This window comes from Acomys russatus, chromosome X (assembly GCF_903995435.1).
Source record: "Acomys russatus chromosome X, mAcoRus1.1, whole genome shotgun sequence".
NCBI lineage: Eukaryota > Metazoa > Chordata > Mammalia > Rodentia > Muridae > Acomys > Acomys russatus.
Genome location: NC_067169.1, coordinates 100,612,091 through 100,634,342, shown reverse-complemented (window position 1 = coordinate 100,634,342; position 22,252 = coordinate 100,612,091).

Below are 22,252 nucleotides of genomic sequence, written 5' to 3'. Positions count from 1 at the left end.
TTAATTTTAATAATGGCAATGTATATTTAAGAAATCTCTTTACTCTTTGTGATATGAATAGCTTCAGGTTATTTTTGTCAGTATACGAAGTAATTTCTGTTGTGGTAACTTCCTGTGGAGACACAACCCACTTATGTCTATTCACCCTGGGGATGTAGCTCGTTATACACCAAAGTAAAGACACCACCAGAAGTCAAACTTGGTGAACCTATGATTTTTATTGAGGTTACTTACATGAAGGTGGTTGACAGATTATTTACAGTATCAGAAATGCTTCAAAGACATGTGCATCAACAAAACCCTCCTCAGCTCACAAAAGCTGGAAACCTGGAGAACACTGCACAGTGTTCAGGTAGCTAGCAGGTTGGAAAGACTCACTTCCAAGTAGCTCAGTTAGTCTGAGATTCTTTTAGGTAGCTCAACTGGTTTTGTTTTGTTTTGTTTTGTTTCTTCTAAACAATTTAGGGGCTCTCTGCTTTTTCCAGGTAGCCAGAGGATCCTCTGGAAGTATTTTATTGCTTGATTTGTCTGAGAGGGACTTAACAGAATTTACTATTTATATACTCTTTGGATATGGAAGGCCCTAGTGAATCTGGTCAGTTTAAGTAAGACTTGAATTGTTTACTTCCTACTTAAAAGGACTTCTTTGCAGTGTTTCAAGTCTTCTGAGATCACACTGTTGTTTCACCTCTGTGCAAACATTGTATCTTAAGAACTTTCCCTCCGAGGTCAAAGGTTTTGATATTTAATAAAACTGAGTCACAACGGTTTCTGAACACAGTACACATCTATATCCACAATATTTTTGTTATTGCATATATTGATTAAATGTGTTTTCTGATATAGACTTTTTATCATTTATTATTTATTATCAGTTCCTTCCAAATAATTAGTATATTGCTTAATTATTTTATAACTGAGGCTTAAAGTGCATTTTATTCATTAAAAATACTCAACATTCTTAACCAGCAGGCCAATACATATTCACATTTTGTTATTTTTCTATATCACTCTAAACAGAATGACCATCTTTAAAAATACAAAAGGAAACAAAGGTTGTCACAGATGTGAGGAAAATGGAATTTTCAGACACTGTTTTTAGTATAATAAACTACTGAAATCACCCAGACAATCAGTCTGGTGGTTTTCCCAAAGGTTAAAAACACCTATCATGTTATCTCACCTGTATCATTTTTTAGCATACACCCGAAGAACTATTTGTGTTAAAAGCTGGTGACACACAGAGGAAAAATAAGCAGGCTACGAGGGAAAGACCTGATAGGCTATAATCTTATACTTGGGGACAAGATCACCTTCTGTCACAGACCTAGGGGAGGAGAATAGGATGAAAGAGGGAGGGAGCAGGGAGTGGGAAAATACAAGTGAGAGCATAACAAATAATATGTAATCTGAATATACTACCTAAATAAAAAAAATATTATGATAAGGATATTATATCTCACAACAGATGTGCTTGCATAGTCATATTTGTTTCTATTGTGTATACAAAATGTAGGATACAGAATCCTTTTGGATGTTCATCAACGTAATAGATGGGCATTAATACTTCTGCATTATTTTCATTGCCTATATTTAACAACATTATAATTGCATGAATTGCACTATTATTACATTCACTCAGTATTACTCCTTTTCATCTTCTATTCATGTCAACACTCTTCTTCCCAATTAGATGCCTCATCTCCTCTCTTCCAGCCTTAATTTCTTTTTCTTCCTGTTGTTTTGTATGAACTTAGAAATTGTTAAATCTTTAAAATTAACATTTTATTTATAAAGTTATGAAAGTGCAACAACCAAATCAAAGGGATATTACAAAGATATAATGAAAACTTGAATGTAATACATGCTAGAGCATTTGTCGAACAATAAGATATAATTTAATTACCAGAGTATTAGCTTTGCAAACATCACAGTTTATGAATATATTTAAAAATATGATATATATTATATAATATTAACAAAACACACATCACAAGTTAATTGTTGAAAATATGGATCTTTGCCATTTGGGGCATATATACACATGTGATTTAGAAAAAAGTACATTTTTCATTTTACTTTGGAATAAATATCTTGGCTGCACAATTAATTATCTGAGCCATTGAATTCTAAGCTTTGGACAAATACTTAAATCTCTTTGCAAATATTTAAATTCAGACTAAGATAGAAAATTTAAACTTTACTTAAACTAAAAAGAGGGCTCAGTGTTAAAAACACTTACTGCTCCTGTGGAAGATTAGGTAGACAGTTAATGAATTCATATGATTTTGCAAATTTATATCTTAGCATCATTTTCTCCTTACCCTGTGCTCATTCTGAAATATCTGTGACAAAAATAAATTTTGTTGTTCTAGTTGGAACAGCTAATTTGTTATATTGCATACTTTTTTGAAACCCAGATACTCGTGGTCACAGCTAAGGCAGATAAATCTGTCAGAGAGTGTACTTTAAATTCAAGGGACTCAAATTATCTGAGTCTTCTGGACCAGTGTAATTAGGGATTATAGTAGTGATAAGACAAAGTTGAAGTCAGCTGCTCAAACCTCTCTTCCCTATTAATGGTTCAGAATTGGCTCTCCTTGGTAAAACTTTGTACGAAAATGAAAATAGTCATTTTACCAACTTGGCAAATTGAAGCCCCCAACTGGCAGAACCATTTGCCTTTCAGTAAGCACAAAATGACAGAGCTTCTCAGGATACAAACTCTACTGCTTTCACCTTTCGCAGCTATTTTCTCTTGTAAACACAATAGAAAAGCTAATAAAATTGAAGGTTATACACACAAAAAGCCAAATAACTGACATTATTTAGTTAAACGCTAACGTTGAAAGTGACTTAAATGAATACCATTGATGTTTAATGATAAAAATTCAGAAATTGTAGTGACATACTAAATTGTTTCCAATACACTTTCAACCACTTTAAAGTTTTTAGCCTGTTATTATTTGAAAATTATTATCTGTCATAAGGCATTAATTTTCAATCTTAAGAATATTTACCAGTATTTTGTAAAATATTATTTATATAAACTTGTTCCCAGTTTAAGTAGTATCAACCATAGATATATTATCAAGAAACTGACAGATGAGGAAACATTTTAAAATATTTTAAGTATAATATTTTTTAGTGTTTCAAATGTATTAATTGTACTATCTTATCTAATTACTAAATAGACACCATGATATTTGAATAACATATAAAAATTCATTCTAAACTTGATTATCTAATTCTCCTTATATCCTAATGTAAAATTATAGACATAATCTTAATATTTTCTACTATTGTTTTTTTCTGAATTTTTATTTTGTGTGTATTAATGTTTTATCTGTGTGTGTATGTGAACCACACACATGCTTGGAACATGCAGAGGCCAGAAGAGGGTGTCAGATTCCTGGGGACTGGAGTTACAAAGATCGTGAGCTGCCATGTGTATGTTCAACATGCACAGCTCACAGGAAAGACCAGCCAGTGTTCATCAATGTTGACCTGTATGGATTGCAAGCATTATTAATTAATTCTGTTTATCAATAATGCATTGGTATCTCATTAAGGAAAGAAATGAAGGCAGTTCCTCTTGGAATTGTTTTATCAGGAATCCAAATTGAATTCTCTACTTCACATTCCTATGTTTTCCATCCTCTGTCTGTTGCATAAATCTGAATCTGTGCTTGCATCTGCATTTTTTTCTGTTCCTGTGTGCTTGTCCGTTCTGTTTGTATCTGTCTGTTTGTCCTTAAGTATGGATGCTTATGTCTTTGTGTATGTGTCTATCCCTAACAATGGGCTTTGCTTTATATTTACTGAACAACATATAAAGCATCACATGAGGGAAGGAATAAAGGAATCCTCAGAATGAGATTGTTACTGGCTCCATCTGATCCCAATTGACCCAAAAAACAAACAATTGTTTATCAGCCAATATTCATAAATTTTGCTTTCAACCTTTATGCTCGATTTTGTTAGTTGCTTTCACCTTCTGTATTTGCAGCTTTCAGTGAAATGATATACATGCATTATTTGGGTCAGGGGCATGGAAGAATACACAAATGAAGACTGCAACTACATATTAGCTTGGGTTGTAAAAGTTGTTCACATGGAAAATCCAGGGCACAAAAGGTTGGTTGTTACACTGTTCTCTTAAAGGCAGGTTAAATATACACTTAAGAGTACACAATTAAGAAAATAGTCTTAAGTCTTAAGTGACATCAAGTTATATTATTATCTTTGGCTGTAAAGACCAGCAAAAGTTTCAGTCAATTAAAATGTAAAAGATATCATCATAACATTGAATCACCACATTGAGTTGTCTATTTAGGCCTATTTTCTGCTATTATTAACAATTGCATTTAAAAGTTTTTCTGTCATTAAAATTCTAGGTTAAGGAAAGTATCTTCAAAATCAGAAATTTTCAAGACTCATGAATATACATTTACTTTATTTTCATTGTGAAAATTATGTATCCAGAGAAATTCCTTTTAATAAATTTATGTGCATAATAATGTGTTGATAACTCTTGCCACAATGCTGTTCAGATCTGGAAATTTCTTTATATAACTGAAAATTTTCATCTATTAAACAGAAACTCCCATTTCCTTCTTTTATTATGAATTTGAGTATTTTGATTCTTCATATATCTTGCCTTTTATAGTGTTTTGTCTTTATGTATCCAGGTAAGGTCATTTAATATACTGTCGTCCAAGCATATCCCTGTAAGTATACGTGACAATAATTTAAGCTTTCTAATAATAAACAAGATTCCATTGAAAATGGTATATACTTTTAATCACTCAAACACTGGTGAACACTAAGCTTTTTTTCACATTTTATTTATTATTAATAATGCTGCACTCAACATTAGAATGTCTATGTCTTCTGAAGATCACAATTCAGTACTTTGTTTCTATACTCCAAGTTAGAAGTGAAAGTCTAAAATAGTCGTGGATAGGCATTCAATCAAAAGAAACATACAAATCAATAACAGGTTTATGAACAGATATCTAAGTAATAATCACAGAAATCTCAAAGAAAGTATAATCTTTCTTAGTTTATTTTCTGGTTTATTTTCTGTTGTACTAAAGTAGCATAGACTAGTTAAATCACAGTGAATACAAGTTACTCATCACACATCTCTGGTATCTGGAAGCCAAAGAACACTGCTCTATTATCTGATGAGGCATTCAAGTCATCAAACTAATTTTAATTTTTATTCTAATAGCTTCACCTTGAAATACCATAAATATATGAATTTGAGGTTTGATTTCAAACAAATAGAATATCTGAGGGGAATCTTCCAAATTTACCTTTCTATATCTCTGCCAAATTAATATATTATTAATTACAACATATATCATTTTTATTCCAATTGTTCAAAATCTTAATTCTGGCAATGAACCAAAAATGTATAATCTAAGATTAATCATACATGTGTGTGAGACTTCAATTGCAATTTATGCTAGGGAAAATTAATGAGTTTTATGAGTTTGCTGAATCAAAATCGAATCTAATGTAGAATGCTATACAATATACTTCCCAACTCCAAAAAGGAGAGCTGGAGAAAAAAATGAATATATATTCTTAGGGACAAACAAGGGTACTAGCTATACCATTCAGTGTTTTGGGAGCCTCTTTGATAACATTGACTAACAACTCAAAAGAGGATTTCTTATTACTAATGTTAGTTTTGTTGATAATCTTGTGCGCTTGGACAGAGAATTGTCACCCCAGATGGGAAATTTCATTTAAATTATATGTTTAATTTTACTCACCTACTGTGCATTACAGTTATTTTAGGTAGGTATTTAATATTACAATTGCTGATGACATTTCAAAAATCTCTACCATTATTTTACCCTCCTCTCTCCTTCATTATATATTTCCCTTACAAATCACTAGTTAAATTGCTTCTCCAATTTTCCCTTTTATCCCATATCATGTTTGTATCCTGCCATTTTTTTCTCTATGCTACTCCATCATTCTTCCCACTATGGTCTCTTTATACTTTTCTGGGTTCTGCAGTTGCTTGTGAATATCTATTCATATCTGAAGATGTAGAGCTAGTTGCTTCAGATGAGTGAGCACATAAGTTGTTTGTCTTTCTGGATCTAAGTACTTTACTCAATATTACTTTCTAATTATTTTAATTTCTCGAAAATGTCATGATTTAATTTTTTATAGATGAGTAGTATGCCACAATGTATATGTACCACATTCTCATTATCAACTCACCAGGAGAAGTAAATTTAGATTGTTTTAAGTCACTACTATTGAGAATAAGACAGCAATGAACATGGGCAAGTGTCTTTGGCATAGTATACCAAGTCCTTTGGGCATATGCAGCTGAGTCCTAAGGTATTATTATTATTTTGGGGGGGGGATTTTTTTGAGACAGGGTTTTTCTGTGTAGTCCTAGACATCCTGGAACTCACTCTGTAGATCAGGTTGGCCTTGAGCTCAGGGAACCACCTGCCTCTGCTTCCCAAGTGCTGCGATTAAAGTTTGTGTCACCACCACACAGCCATTTTTTTGAGTATACTTCAAACTGAGACCCAAAGTGACTGGGCCAGTTTGCAATTCAACCACCAAAGAATGTAGGTTCCTTTTTCTACCCAGTTTCCTAAAGCATTTGTTGTTGGTTGCTTTCTTAACTTTTGCCGTTCTGATGGAATAAGATGAAATCGCAATGTTGCTTCAATTTGTATTTCCCTAATTAATAAGAACAGCAGACATTGAGATATATTTTTGTTTTCACTTCTTCACTGTCAGTACTTTTATTGAATGAATAATTTTGGGTTTACATTAATATTTCCTGAACAAGTAAAATAATTATCCTTTAAAAGGATTTTTTAATTTTATAAATTTTATTATTTTTTTATTTTACATATGCATTTATATGATTTCACATATATGCAATAAATTATGTACAGCAAGAAGAACCATGGAACAATCAGGAATTATATAATTGTTGCATTCATAGTGTTTTGGCTATTTGTATTTGGCATCCTTGAAGAAAACATCTTTCCTATCTTGGTGAGTCTAAAATTCTGAATGTAAGATAATTTTATCATATCTCATCTCCATCAACTTAAAATAGCTATCTAAATGTAAAAATATCTTAATATTTCTTAACCAATTTTAGCCATTTTTTCTTTTTTTGTGAAGTCTCTGCTCAGATTCAAGATATTTGTGTGTGTGTATATATATATATATATATAGTTTTTACTCTTTGATTATTGAGTCCTTTTTGGTTGGTTGATTTTGTTTGGTTTTTGAGACACGGTTTCTCTGTGTAATGCTGGCTGCCCAGGAGTTGCTTTGTAGACAGGGTTGGACAGAAACTCATTGAGATCCACATGGCTTTGCCTCTCTGAGTGCTGGGATTACAGGCATGTACCCACTTGCCTGGCGTTGGCTTCTTTATATACCTTAGATATTAATCCATTATTAGATGTATATCTAGCAAAGATTCTCTCACAATCTTGTGGGCTTCATCTTAATGAAGTTGCTTTTAAAACTGATCAAAACATTTTAAACTTCATAAGGTTCCACTTAACAATTGTGGGCCTTGTTTATTATTCAAATAATTTTATTCAGAAAGCCTCTTCCTATACATGTACAATATATGGGACATTTCTTCGATCTGTTTTAGTATTAGAAGTTTTGCATGTAAGTCTTTGATCAATTTGAAATTAATTTTTGTGTAAGATAATAGATATAAGTATTTAATCATTCTTTTGCATGGCAGCATCCAGTTTTCCCAGGACCATTTGTTGAAGATGCTTTCTTTTGTCCAGTATAAAATTTTTGCATCTTTGTCAAGTATTAACTGTATGAAGTTATGTTTTCTAATATTGTATCTTCTATTTTTGTCATTCATTACCATGTACTTATTTTATAAATGTTTGAAATTTTTAAAAAATACTTTTATTAATTTATTCATATTACATCTCTTTGTAAACTTTTGGTATGATTTCATATATATATATATATTCATGTACGTGGATATACACTGTTACTGTGAGTCCAGAATTACAGTGGTCATGTTATTTCCAGAAGTAATTTCACAACACTCTTACCAATTCTCCCACTCTTAAATTTTTCTACACCCATTTCTATGTTATTCTCTGGCTTTTGTCACAATAGAGGAGTTGAAATAGATGTCCCTTTAAGGTTGAACACTCAAAGTCATTCTTGTTACTTCAATTAATTATGAGTTTCTGTACTAACTTCTGACACCTTTAAAAAGAAAGTCCTGTAGCCAGGTAGTGATGGCACATACCATTAATCCCAGCACTCAGGAAGCAGAGGCAGATGGATCTATGTAAGTTCCAGGCTAGCCTGTTCTACAGAGTGAGTTCCAGGAAAGCCAAGGCTTCACAGAGAAACATTGTGTCAAAGAAACAAAATAAAGCAAACAAAAAATAAAAGAAAGTTATTTGGCCAAGGCCGAGAATAAAAATAAAAGAGAAAGTAGTTTGAGAAAGTGACCACATAGTAAAACATCATCAGTGGATTCTCCCTAAAGCCTGCTAATTCTTTGGCCATGGACTTTTGACTAGATTTACAGTACCTGGTATAAATTATCTCCTGTAAATCAGAAATAAAATCTAAACAGGAAGTGTTTTATTAACTGCATAAATTTTATGTCACTATTTCCTTTAAAAATTTACATTTAAATATCAATTACAGTTTTTGAGACAGTCTCATATTATAACCAAGGCTACAGTGAAACTAACAATCTGCTTCAGTTTCATATATTGTGGGATTATAGGTATAGATTATATTTGTGTATTTGTGTGTATGTGTTTGTCTGTTTATATATAAATATATTTAAGTATATGAGTCTCTCTATGCATATATTACTTAATTATTCTATTGAGGAATAGTAAGATAGATGTTTAACATATTTTTAACTCTGTTTCAAAGGTTTAGTAAGAGTTATACTGTGAAGGATGACAGAACATATTCTACCATTGTGACAGATGATGTGATTAAGAAATTTTTAAAAATCTAACATAAGTTTATCAAAAAGGTAACATTGTTGAGTTTTGTGGTGTTTCCAGTCAGCAATAGACATTAATGGTGAAATATCTGTACTATTTTAGCATTAAGTACTTAGTCAATTTCCCAAAGAAATACTTGACAAGCCACTCTTGATAGAATACTTTTGAAATTTTGCAGTAAGAGAGTTTTACTTAATTTTTTTTACCTTTATAATTTTTTATTAATTATTCACTTAACATCTTAGTCATAGACCTCTCCCTCATCTCCCCTGGTCTTACCCTGCCTTCTTGTTTCCCCCATTACCCTTTCCCTACTTCCCAGGAAGCAGAAACCCTCTCCCCATCCACCCATCCCAGCATATCAAGTCGCATCAGGACTGAAGGCATCCCCTTCTCCTGTTGCTTAGCAAAGCAGCCCAGCCAGGAGAAAGTGGCAGAAAAGGGGCAGCAGAGTCCATGTCAGAGCCGGGCTCCACTTCCCTCACTAGGATACTAAAAATATAACTGGGCTGCTCATTGGATACATCTGTGCAGGGGGCCCAGGCTCAGTCCATGCATGTTCCCTGGCTGTAACTCCAGTTTCCACAGGCCCACTGGATTCTGGATAGTTGGCTCTGTTGGACCTCCAGTGGAGCTCTTGTCCCCCCCTGAATCCTCTATCCTTCCTCCCACACTTCCCCAAGTCTCCCTCTCCACCACATCATTTGTTGTGGATCTCCACATGTGCTTAGATCAGCTGCTGGCTAGAGCTACTCAGAGGGCAGCTATGCTAGACTCCAGTCTGCAAGCACAGTAAAGTGAGTGAAAGCAGCAAGACAGGGCTTTCAGAGAGAAAATAAACATTGTAAGGAGGAGCTTCTCTGTGACAAGCTGGAGATCTATGACAGGGTAGGCTCCAGGGGAGATATGAGGGTGACTCCAGCTGAGACTTCCAGCAGTAGGGATCATGGAGATTGAATAGGACATCCTCTGATTAGACAAGACTCCTAGTGAAAGTAGAACACCAACTCACCCATGGAAACACCAACCCAAGACTTGCTCTGCCTACAAGATGTGTAGGTACAGGGATGGAGTGGAGATTGAGGAAATGTCCAGCACCTGGGCCAACCTTAGACCCACCCATGGAAGACAGTCAACCCCCAGCACTATTGACTATACTTTAGGTGACTTTTGATGAGTAGAAGATTCGTTTTAATGAAAATAACATTTTAATCCATGTGCTAATTAAATGATCTCAATGAAATACAATCTTTTAGGTGATTTACTGGGGATATGCTGCTGCAGGTTTGGAATAGGGGACAAGAGAAGAGGAATTTTGGGTGTGTGGGTGTGTGTGAGAATAAGATACTAACATATCTTAAAAAGATGGCCACCAGTGAACAAAATGTTAATCTATGTACATTGCTATCATTCAATAAGGCTATAAGTATAAATAGAAAACCCACATCATCACTTCGGATGATTTAATGCACACTTTCCTTAAACTTTTAAAGACAACTCTGGATTATGAAAGGAGGTGGCTTAAAGTCTCAAACAAACTTTACAGTATTTTTGTAGAGTTTTTGTATTTTTTGTTTTATATTGTTTTGTTCAGGCATATTTTTTGTTTTACTGATCTATTAAGATTTCTATTAAGATTTCCAGTTTTGTGATTTCAAGAGGGGTGTGTGTGTGTGTGTGTGTGTGTGTGTGTGTGTGTGTGTGTGTGTGTGCAGTGTTTCTTCTTTTCTTTGTTAATTCTGACCTTCTTTGGTATTTTGTTTTTGTGTGTCTAAATAGATAAAGAAAATGACATGGTGTTGGGTAGGTAAATTGCTTTCAAGGATGTGGGAGGAGTCCGAGGAGGGGAAACATGACAGAATGTATTGCATAATTTTTTCAATAAAAAGATGTATGAAGATTAAAGTGTCCCTGGGGGTCTAGGCAGGTGACTCAGAAATTAAAAATACAGTTTGTTACTCCAGTTTGATGAATCCGATGCACTCTCCTGGCTCATTTTAAATGACCTTTACTCAGAAAGAGAGAGAGAGAGAGAGAGAGAGAGAGAGAGAGAGAGAGAGAGAGAGAGAGAGAGAGAGACTTTCCATTTATTTTATGAGCCCTCTGAGACATGATCCAATCTCATGTGATCATTTCTATACAAATATGCTTATGAGAAAAATTAAATATATTAAGTGGGAGGTGTGTGTGTGTTGTAAAACAAAAATAATTGAAGGAGGAGTGATTGCTCTGAGAGAGAATGGGAGACATTGGGAGAAATTGTCAGGGGGAAAAATATATGAGAAAATCATTTAAGTATAATATTCATGAAATTCCCAAAGAAGCTTTATATTAAAATTTTAAGAGCTCAAAGATCTGAATGGTATTCAAACAGTTTTCTTTAAAAGGAATAGCTAGATTTTTTAATTTTTGAAAATATTTAGAGAAATTTTGGGAAAGATTGTTGAAATTTCTTGATTTGATATCTTCTTTTTTTTAACATTTTTAGAATTAAGTTGTATTTGGCATAACAATTTTATATCTGTAGTGGATAAAGTAGTCATACATTTATGCATTATGAAGTGCTGAATTTAAGATATTTTGGATTTTATTAGCTTTAACATCATGATACTGGGATTAGAACACTAAGACTGTTAACTCAAGTGTGGTTGGATACACATCTTTAATACCAGAACTCTGGAGTCAGAGGCAGACAAATTTCTGTGAGTTTGAGTCCAGGCTGGTCTATAAAATGAGTTCCAGGACACCCAGAATCATTTAGAGAGACCAGTCTCAACAAACCAAACACAACAAACAAACAAAATACAGAAGCAAAAATAGAAACAAAACTTGACTTATTTTGTAAGATTTATAAATCGCCTCTATTTATATAGCTGTGAAGTATTACACTAAAATTTACTCCTGTAATATAGCTGTGACTTCTTTCTTCTGTAACATTTGAAAAATCAAAATTTTGTTGTATGTCTGTATGAGCTCAGTGGTTTTGGATTTTACACTTGAGAAAAATGAAATGTTGCCTATATTCTGTATCCTTCTTATATTAATAAACATTACGACATCTATGTCCATATATTTTACAGCAGAAATATTTGTAAACTGTGTATCTAAATAGCACTGTACTGTGTATAAATGCAACATTTCCTTTATCTGTTCATAAATGGATAGATACAGAGATACACTCAAACTATTTGTTTTTTGAATAGTGTTATCTTCCAACATGTTGATATATTTTCCATTGAAATCAAGTATTGTAGGATTGCTACATTATAGTCCCGTAGGTCTTGATCAGAAGCTACATGAACGCCCCCTTCTGCTCCTGCTTGCTGCCAGGCAGGTGTTGTTCTTGCTCAAGGCAGGTCTTGTTCCTCCTCCTCTTACACACACACACACACACACACACACACACACACACACATATCCTGCTAAGTCTGTTTATTTTTCATTGTTTGTATAGGATTTCAGTCCTGCCACTTGGTATATATAACCAAATATGAGCTCAGTTTTCAGAAAGTCTGATATTCCTCTTTTCAGCCATTATTAGCTGCCTCTAGCTCTTTGTCTATGGGTAGGACCTATTGGGCTTCCCCTTCCACATTTGCATTACTATTGGTGTTATAAATTCATTCTTTATATGTAGTGAAATTATATCTCATCATAGCTTCAATTTATTAGTTTCTTATGGTTAGTAATGTCAAATTTTTTTCTTGTAGGTGTTTAGATTTTTATGTACTTTTAAATAGATGATCACTCAGTTGATTTTGTATTTTAACTGAATTGTTTTCTAGGATATATATATTTCAACATTTAGCCAATTATATTATTTGTAAATATTTTTTTCTCATTTTGTAGGTTATAATTTCACTAGTCCCAGTTTCTTAGCTGTGTAAAATAATTAATTTTGATGCAGTTTCATTTGTCTTAATTTACTTTCACTGTTTGAGCTTTTACATTCTTCTTCAAATCGTGCTTTCACAGACATGTGCTATAGATCATTTTGAATACTATTTCATAGAAGTTTTAAATATCAGTGTTTTAAATTTTGGTGTAGACCCATCCTATGTTGATTTTGTGTATGGTAAATGATATCATGCTAGTCATGTTATTTTATATTTGAGAGTCCAGATTTTCCAGCACTACCTGCAAAACTAATTGTTTGTAAAGAATGTGTGGTTTTGATATCTTTTCCTAAAATTATTTAGTTGTAAATATACAGGATTTTATATGTTCTCATTGTTACACTCATTTAAATGTCAATTTGAATGCCACTCCCATTCTTTACTCACTATCATAACTTTGTAGCATGTATTTTTGAAATTGTGTAGGTTTTTCATTTATAGATCTTTTGTTACATACTAAATTTTTCTTATTTATTTGTATTCTTTGTGAAAATAAGGTTTTTAAAACCCCACTATTTTTATAATGTTAAAGAAGATTGTGTGACACAGGATAACTTAGAGCTGTGATCAAATGTGAAACTGGGTGTTCAGCATAAAGCATCTTCTTGTGTTCAACTTATTAAGACTCAGGAAGATCTTGGGTGCCTTGGAATACCTGATGTAACTGTGGTTACCATTCTCTAAAGTTCCAAAGCATTTTCTTTGTGTCTGAAGACATTCCTCATCCATTACCTGGCAAACTCATCAGGCTCATATTTTCTTAAATATTTATGTTTCAGGGCTATTTCCTGTCATTTCTTCCAATTATTTTGTTCCCTGTTCATTTCTTTCATCACTATGTTTAGTTATTCATTTAGTTTGCACTAAAAAATACACCTCACTGTCAACTCAGACAACTTCCTTCAAGGCAGGTTTCTTTTATTTTATTATATTCTTTTGTCACATATCCAGGAAGAGCAGTGTTTTGAGATGGAATTTTTAATTATTGCCTAAAACTTTAGATTAGGATTTAATGAAGGCTTTTGGTTAGGATTATATTAATTTGGTAGATTTCTTTGAATTGTTTGGGCATTTTTCATGTTAAGATTTTTAATAACTTTAAAGTCTGTTTACAATTTTAGAATTCTTTATTTTCTCCAACATACATACTAAATATACATCAACTTTTTGACATTATATTTTTGCTATAAAAATAGATAACTAATTTTTAACTTCAAGGTGCTAAATTGATATGAAAAGAATATGTGTACCATTATAACTGTACAACATCAATGATCTTTGTTTATATTTAAGTATTCCATGTGTGTTGTCATATAATATATGTTCATATAAATGCAAAATTGCATAAGTACAAACATACAGGCACACAAAAATGCATAAATAAAATGTGAACCTATGATCTCAACAGTCACAGGATTTTCTCTCAGTGTTACCTGGAATAGATTTCCTCTTGTAGATGAGGCTTTGTAGGTTACTTCCGTAACATTTGAATCCTTATTGCACTATGAGAATATCTTTCAGTCCAATCATCGTTGCAGCTCCCATAGTTGGGTAATACTATTAAAGATTTTTCTCTTATGATATTGTGCATAGCAGCTTCTAGACATCTGAAGCTGAACACTAGGAATAATGCCTTCAATGTCGGGAGGGCGGGGCGGGCGGGACCTATTGCTATTGTTCTACTAGGTAGATATAGTAATAAACTTTCCCTCAAGTATTACCTTCATACTTAAAGATTAATGAATCTTTCAACCAACATCAGAAAAGCCTCTTTTGCAGCCACTGGTGATTAATAAAAACCCCACAACTGGCCAAGATGCAGGAAATAGAAAATAACAAATTGTGGATTTTTTGCTCTGAAAAAGGAGAGCCTCCCCCATGGCTCATTGGCCATCACAGAAGAGAAGGTAGAAAGATTGTAAGAGTCAGAGATTATGAATATCTGCAGAGAAATACTATTTATGGGACGTGATGAGGTAATTTCACACATGAACACATAAAAGCTGGGACTGCATACACAAAACCTATACATGATCAAGTCAGCCAAAATATCAGCATACATAAGGAAGGACACCTTAATTCCAAAAATGGTTTGAGGAGCCACTAACAGCTGATAGCTACTAGAGAAGGGAGAAACAGATTCTGCATATATATGTCCTCTGAGAGGCTATCCAGGTTCCAGGAGATCAACTCAGACACACATACATATGCACAAGCACACACAGCTAGATCAAAGTGAACTCAGTGGATATTACTGCAAAAGAAGAAGACAAATAAGCAGTGTAGGAGAAAGTGGTAGAAAGAGGGCACATGAAGTTGAAAGTGAAACATGGTGTGAAGGATAAGATGAGTATTGCAAGGAAGGGACTAGAAGTTAGATTTGATTAAAATATTTATATGCATGTATAGATACTGTATAAATACATAGTCAGAAAAACATGAAATAGAGAAATGTAATCATGATAAGTGAGTTATATCTGTATGAATATACTTGTTTGAATATTTTCTATTATTTGCAAATTATCACCAATTTAATTTACTAATTAAAGAACCCTGAGTGCTTTTATGATTTACTTATTATATCTATATAAAACTGTAATAATTTAAACTTTCCAAAAACAGGTAAAAAGAAATTAATATATATAAATTATATGTAAAATAGGAAAGATAACCTTCTAAATAGGTTTCAATTATTTTTAGAGTATTTACATAAGATTTACCTATGCATATAATGTGGAAAAAATTAATTACTCAATAGTAAAACAGTACATTCAGTGGATACTCCTTGTGACTGCTATCAAAGAAAATAAGAGTGTATCTACAATAAAATATTTCATAGTATGAGGTTTTTCACTCCCATTATATGGCATTTTAAAATAAAATATGCAAGAGCAAAAGAAAAGGAAAAATGAAAGGGAAGAAATAATAAACTATAGCAATCATAGTGCAAATATAGTATTTTAAATTCTTCACTACAGAGAACAAACATTAGAATAATATAGTGGATTGCTTTAGTAATGCATTTTAGGTTCCTTGAGAAATTATTCACTGTTGTTGGCTATTTCAAACACATATTTGGTTGTTAGTGTTAGTATGTGTACTTATGCTTCAAGTGAATCATCCCACATACTCTATCGACAAACAATGCTCTTAATCCTGTGGTTTTCATGTATAGTTTTGCCATTATTTCACTGGATAATTTCTACTAGTCAGTACAATAGTACTTGCAAAGGTCTTTGGTAGTTATTCTTTTGTTAGAAATTCTTTTCGCTTGCTGCATGAAAATTGCACTGACTGTGATTAAATGACATGAAAAAAATCACTCATGGTAGGTCAGGTGGCATTCAGTATGCTTTCGTGCAGAGTAAATGAGTCTGGTGGGCTTTCTACTGAACAACATCTTAGTATCGTCAGAAGTTAGTACTGCTTGAACAATATACAGATGAATTCTTATCCTTTCTCAGGCAGATAGATAAGGGACTTAATTTTCAGCTGGCTGATAAATTGGAATATGCTTAGATTATTAGTCACCCTTATAGCTGCTTCAATTTCCTTTTGTGTGTACTTAAATACAGATATTTTTTATGTTTTCTTTTTGTGTCATATGATGAACAACATCATCCAGATAATTGATTAAAAAATTATTTGTAAGAGGAAGAAGTAGCAGAAAATGAAAGAGGTTTTACAGAAAACAATTACAATAGCTCATCTAGAATAGCTGTCTAGATGTATTTTCTATCTCATTTTCTTTGTCATTGTGTATATATATATATGTGTGTGTGTGTGTATGTGTTTAATAGTTTTTTAAGACAGGAAGGAAATAAAAAAATAACAGTAAAAGCTGGTACTAATCAAGTTTTATTCTTATTTTCAGAATTTTGTTACTTTTATTATATACTGCTACAGATTTTAATTACTCTCAATTATATGGGAAAAGCTGACAGTTAGTCACTCATGCAAATAATATCTCAAACACAATAGAATAAGCATACAATAGCAATAATTAATATGTAATTGTAATGTATAATTTATAATTATAATTTATTTTAACTATAATTCTGAATCTTAGGCTCTATACTTTTAGCAAAGGCATAAAGTAGGAAGGCTACTTACCTATATGATTAGAAAAATTATGTACATCCATTATTCAAACTTCTATAAACGTCTGTAAAGTAATCAAAATGGCTGTTTCACTATAAATTTTGGACCAGGGTTAACAGAAACGTAATAGCTTCTACCGATTATCCACCTCCTGGTCAAGATTTAAATCTACATTATACAGAAAGTAAAAAGTAAAGGTACCTCATCATTTGAGTATATCAAAAAAGATATATCACTAATCAAAATTATTACCTCTACCTCCTGAAATAAATAAATTTAATCACAAAAAGGCATTAAAAGGGAGCTTACGCTTTTCAGATAAAGAACAAGACATGTTATTTAGATAAAATTTCAAACTTTTAAATAGCACTTACTTCTGAAGCATTGCATATTACAACATGAGTGTTCTGGAGATCATTAAAAAGTAAATATGGGGGCATGAAAATTCTCTTTGATTTGCTCTCAGAATTGTTCTTGTTGTAGAGCTATATCCAGATGGTTGACTTTCATGGCCCAGTTAAAATGTTGACATTATTACAGCAGTTTAAATTTCAGTAGCACATAAATCTACAACAGATTGATTTTAGTTTTCTTCTTGGAGAGAATTTTTATGTTGTCATTATCAAGTACAATCCAGTAACATTTACACATGATTTTCTATAACATGTTGTTCCCTTCTATCATTTGTAAGACAGTTTCATAAAAGTAGATAGCTGTTGTTGGGCGCACTCTATTTTTTCTCACAGGATATTTTGTTATGATTCTGGAAGAGACTGTCCATCCTCCAGGATGTCTAGAAAAACATCAATCTGATTTGATGGACAGTATATTTTTGATTGGAAATCAACCACAATGATTATAAAATAAAACATTTCACCCTATTTGAATATTTAAATGTTTGGGGTATTTCCATGTGAATCTCTAGACTTCCAAATATGAATGAATCGCTTTTTTTTTCATCTTTTTTTATTAATTTATTCATATTACATCTCGATTGTTAGACCTTCCCCTGTTTCCTCCCATTCTTCCCTCCCTCCCATTTCTCCCCTTCTCCCCTCCCCTATGTCCGTGACTGAGGGAGACCTCCTCCCCCTATATATGCTCTCAGAATATCAAGTCTCTTCTTGGTAACTACCTATCCTTCCTCTGAGTGCCACCAGGTGAATGAATCTCTTAATAGCAGACTAAGTTTATTTCCTCAGGTTTGAATAGGTAGGTCATTTCCACCTAATGCTTTTAGTTTATTTTGATGAAGATTCATTTATCTGTTGGTGTTTTTAATTAAAATTGTCACCTTCACAGCTTGTTTTTCTACATAAAACATTTCAATTCTTCTTCACTTTTACCTAAACCAATGAAAAAACATGAAATGTTGGGCAATTTTCAATTTCTTTTCCCTTTCCTCTATCCAATGCTTTCTACATACACCATTCTACCACTCAAATTCATGACAATATTTACTTTGAATGTTTTCATTAAATATATGCATATGTACATAAGTATATAAATGTAGCCTATTGCCCCATATGTTATTGCTAATATGTATAAGATATCAAAGCTGACCAATAACCTATTTGAGTTTTTTGAAATCTTCCTATTTCAGCCGCCATTAATTTCCTATATTTTTTTGTCTAGGGGCATGGCCTTATAAGATTTTTCCCTTCCACTGGTGGTTTTGTCCAGATCCTATTTAGGCAGTCATATTGTTTAGGTATTCTAGGTGTATCTTCCCTGTCTTTCTAATATTCATCTGAAATATAGCATGAGTTAAATGTTAATATTTAGAGGCTAAAGAGTTGTTTTTGCATTTAACAGCACTTGCTGTGCAAGCTTGAGGACCTGAGGTTAAACTCTCACCACTCATATCCAAATGTGGGTATATTTGATTGTGCCTGTAACATCAGTAATCCATGTGTTAGAGAAAGAAGGGTCCTGAGGACTTGCTAGCAAGTCAGTCTATGCAAACTAGTAGTCTCAGCTGAAACATAAAATGGAATTTCCAAGCATCCTCAGTGTTATTTCTTGTAGTAGATGTAAACATTTTTTGTTTTTATATGACGTGTGGAATGTGAAACTGCCCCATATGAGGGATTGTGACGGTGGTCTGCTGGAAATGGCCTCATGAGAGGTAATGTTTTTGCACCAAAATGGGAACTGCCTTGGATGGGGATAGCATCTTTGCCAGTTGAAAAACATTCTGGTATGAATTATGAGAGGAGATAAATAGGAGCCCCCAAAACAGAGGCATTGTTTTGCATGCTTTGCATAGCTTTATATCACTTGGCTGCTAACAGATCTTGTTTCAAGATACCCCTGGTGAGAGACACTCTAGAGAAATATTCAAAGAGCCTGTAAAAGGCTGCATTTGGTTCCTGATGCTGCTCCAGCAGATGCTTTCTCCTGCTGTTGTAATTGCTCTTGAAATCCTGATGATGAAGAGTGGAAGCTGATATTTAAAAGGTCTACCTCTCCTTTCCCTATTAAGTTTTTTCTCTCCTATCTAATGTAGTTGGGTTGGAAGGGAGATGGAGGCATTAAAGAACCCCAAATAACAGAGTGACACTTATATGTGGCTTAGGGATAATGGGTAACTTAATTTGTAATGCTGTAGTTGAAACAACAGGTTTTGAAGGTATGAAAATACTGTTTCAGAGTGTCAGCAAAATGACAGCTTCTGCTACAGGGTTTTCTCCAGCCTTGCACCCAGCGGGAATTTTCTGTTTTTTTGTTTCATCTTCTTCCTATATTCCATTTTTTAAAAGGTTGGAGAACTTACTGAATAGTTAGAAAAATTACAAGTTGAAAAGGAGGGGTCTGAAAAATAAAAAGTGGATGGCACAGGAAAATTAGAAGGTTCACCAGATTCTCTCCTTTTGGAAAAGATTGCAGAGTCAGCTGTACAAAAAAAAGAGTTTGTGGTAAAAGTTGAAGTGCTTGAAAAACAAAAGGTACCAGAGAGAGAAGAGAGTCCAGGCCTGTGTCTGAGGGCAGGAGTATCCTTCCGGATGAAAAAGGGAAACCAACTATGCTCCGTGCAATTTCACTGCCAGTGCGAGGAGGCCCTGAGTGATTCAAGGAACCAGGAAGAGTAGGAGGCTGTACAAGCCAAAGGGTTCATATTGAGCCAAATATACCACTAGAGGAGTAGTATGGGACTACATGGGCACCTTCAACTTTTCCAGTATTTTCACATCATATACTTCCAAATGATGGTGATAATGACTATGATGAGATGGCATGGTGTCCAATAGAAATGCATTTTAGAGTCTTGTGTCACACAGAATGCATTTCCCATTCCTTAAACAAATATTAAATAACTGGGCTCTGCAAAATAGAATTATTCCCAAGATTGAAATGGATTGGTGTCAGCTGTGCTAGAAACTGGTCAGAAATATTGCTGTGTTGGAAAGATGAAACCATGAAAATAGAACAACCTAATATACTGAGGGGGGTAAATGTTGGTGAAGGAAGTTATGCTGACCTACAAAAACAAATCCAATCAGACCATGTTATAAAGAACAATGTCGCATTGCAGATTTAATAACTTGGGATATGGTTGAGAAGCCAGGAAAATGTGCTACTTCTTTTATTAATATAATACAAAGTCCAGGAGAAACCATCACAGAGTTCTTACAGAGATTGACTTCAGCTGTAAATAGAGCCATATCACAGCCTAATGTCAGATAGGAGTTGATACAGACCCTGGCTTTGAAAATATATATATATATATATATATTACTATATAGCTATACAGCTATAGTAAAAATCGCCTTAAATATCAGGGGTTCAAATGCATGAAGGACAATCACAGATCACTGTAGGACAGAGAAAATTAAGACTCAACACTATGATAACAACAAGAAATTCACTAATATATATACATATATAATATATGTGTATGGCATTCATATTATTTATAGAGATTATTATATAATATTTCATATTATAAATGAAGGATAAGATACATATACATCATACTAATGTACATTAAAGTTGTGTTAATTTAAAACAAAATACATTATACTTCAAAAAATATGAGGGATAAAATATCAATGTATAAAGAAAATAAATTTCCAAATAAATATAATAATTACCAAAGGACCATATTAAAAGACATGAGACTGCAAAATTATAGAATTTTCACTTTAAAAAATCAAGAACTCTGTAGAAGTGATATAAAATGGTGGATTTATTGAAAATGAAGCTATGTGGTTTGCTTTCATGGTTAAGGCCTTGGGTTTGATCTGATTCCAGTGTAGAGGTTGGAAGCAGGTGAGCAATGCCAAAAAATCAGTAAGAACACAAATTGTACTTAGTGATTTGCAGAAAGCAAAATAAACCAAGCACCCTTAACAGAAGGTGATCAGCTTTTGCCATAAATACAAATCAGATTCCACTTATTAAAGCTTCCAATGACTTTCAATTGTTTTCTAATGTTTTGGGGGAATTAAAATTGTAATAATAAATAATACGAGTCAAAACCCAGTATACTTCAAGAAGAGTAAGATTAAATATAATATTTGGAGATTTCAACACTTCTAAAAAAATAAATTAGTAAATACCAAAGGCAGAAAAGAAGTAAGTTAGTAACTCAACTCAGCATCATTATTAAGCAACTGAAAATGACCATTATCAGTAATCTAATACATGTAAGCAGCAAGGTATATACTTTCCCCAGGTGGAAAGCAGTACAGAGAGCCCTTGATTGAAAAAAATTAGAGGAAACAAAATTGGATGAATAGAGAATCAGGAGGTAAATCTAAAAAGAGTTGGGGGGTGGAGTGAATATGATCAAAATACATGGTGTGAATATTCTCACAGAAGTAACAAAGTTTAGAATCAATTTTCATCTCTTAATTTGCTTAATGCTCATTTCTTTTATTTACATACTGAAATAATTGTTTTTAGATAACCACTGTCAGTGGTCAGTGAAAACTGCTCTAGATTTTAGGTCTCAATCCTTCTGTGCAACCACATTAGCATATTTGAAACAGTTATCTATAGAGAACACATATGTATTCCTCGTTAGTTTGTGGATGCTTGAAAATCTAAGAAGTATAAACCAGCATTAATTTCCTTATGGGAAAATATGTTTGCAATATGGCCCCTTGTTGTTCTCCGTGACAGGGGAACTACACAGTGATATCAAACTGTAAGAGAGTCAGAAGTGCTAATGGTATACTATTATGTCCTCAAATGGTCATAAGTTGAAGAGCAAGTGGAAAGGTGTACGAT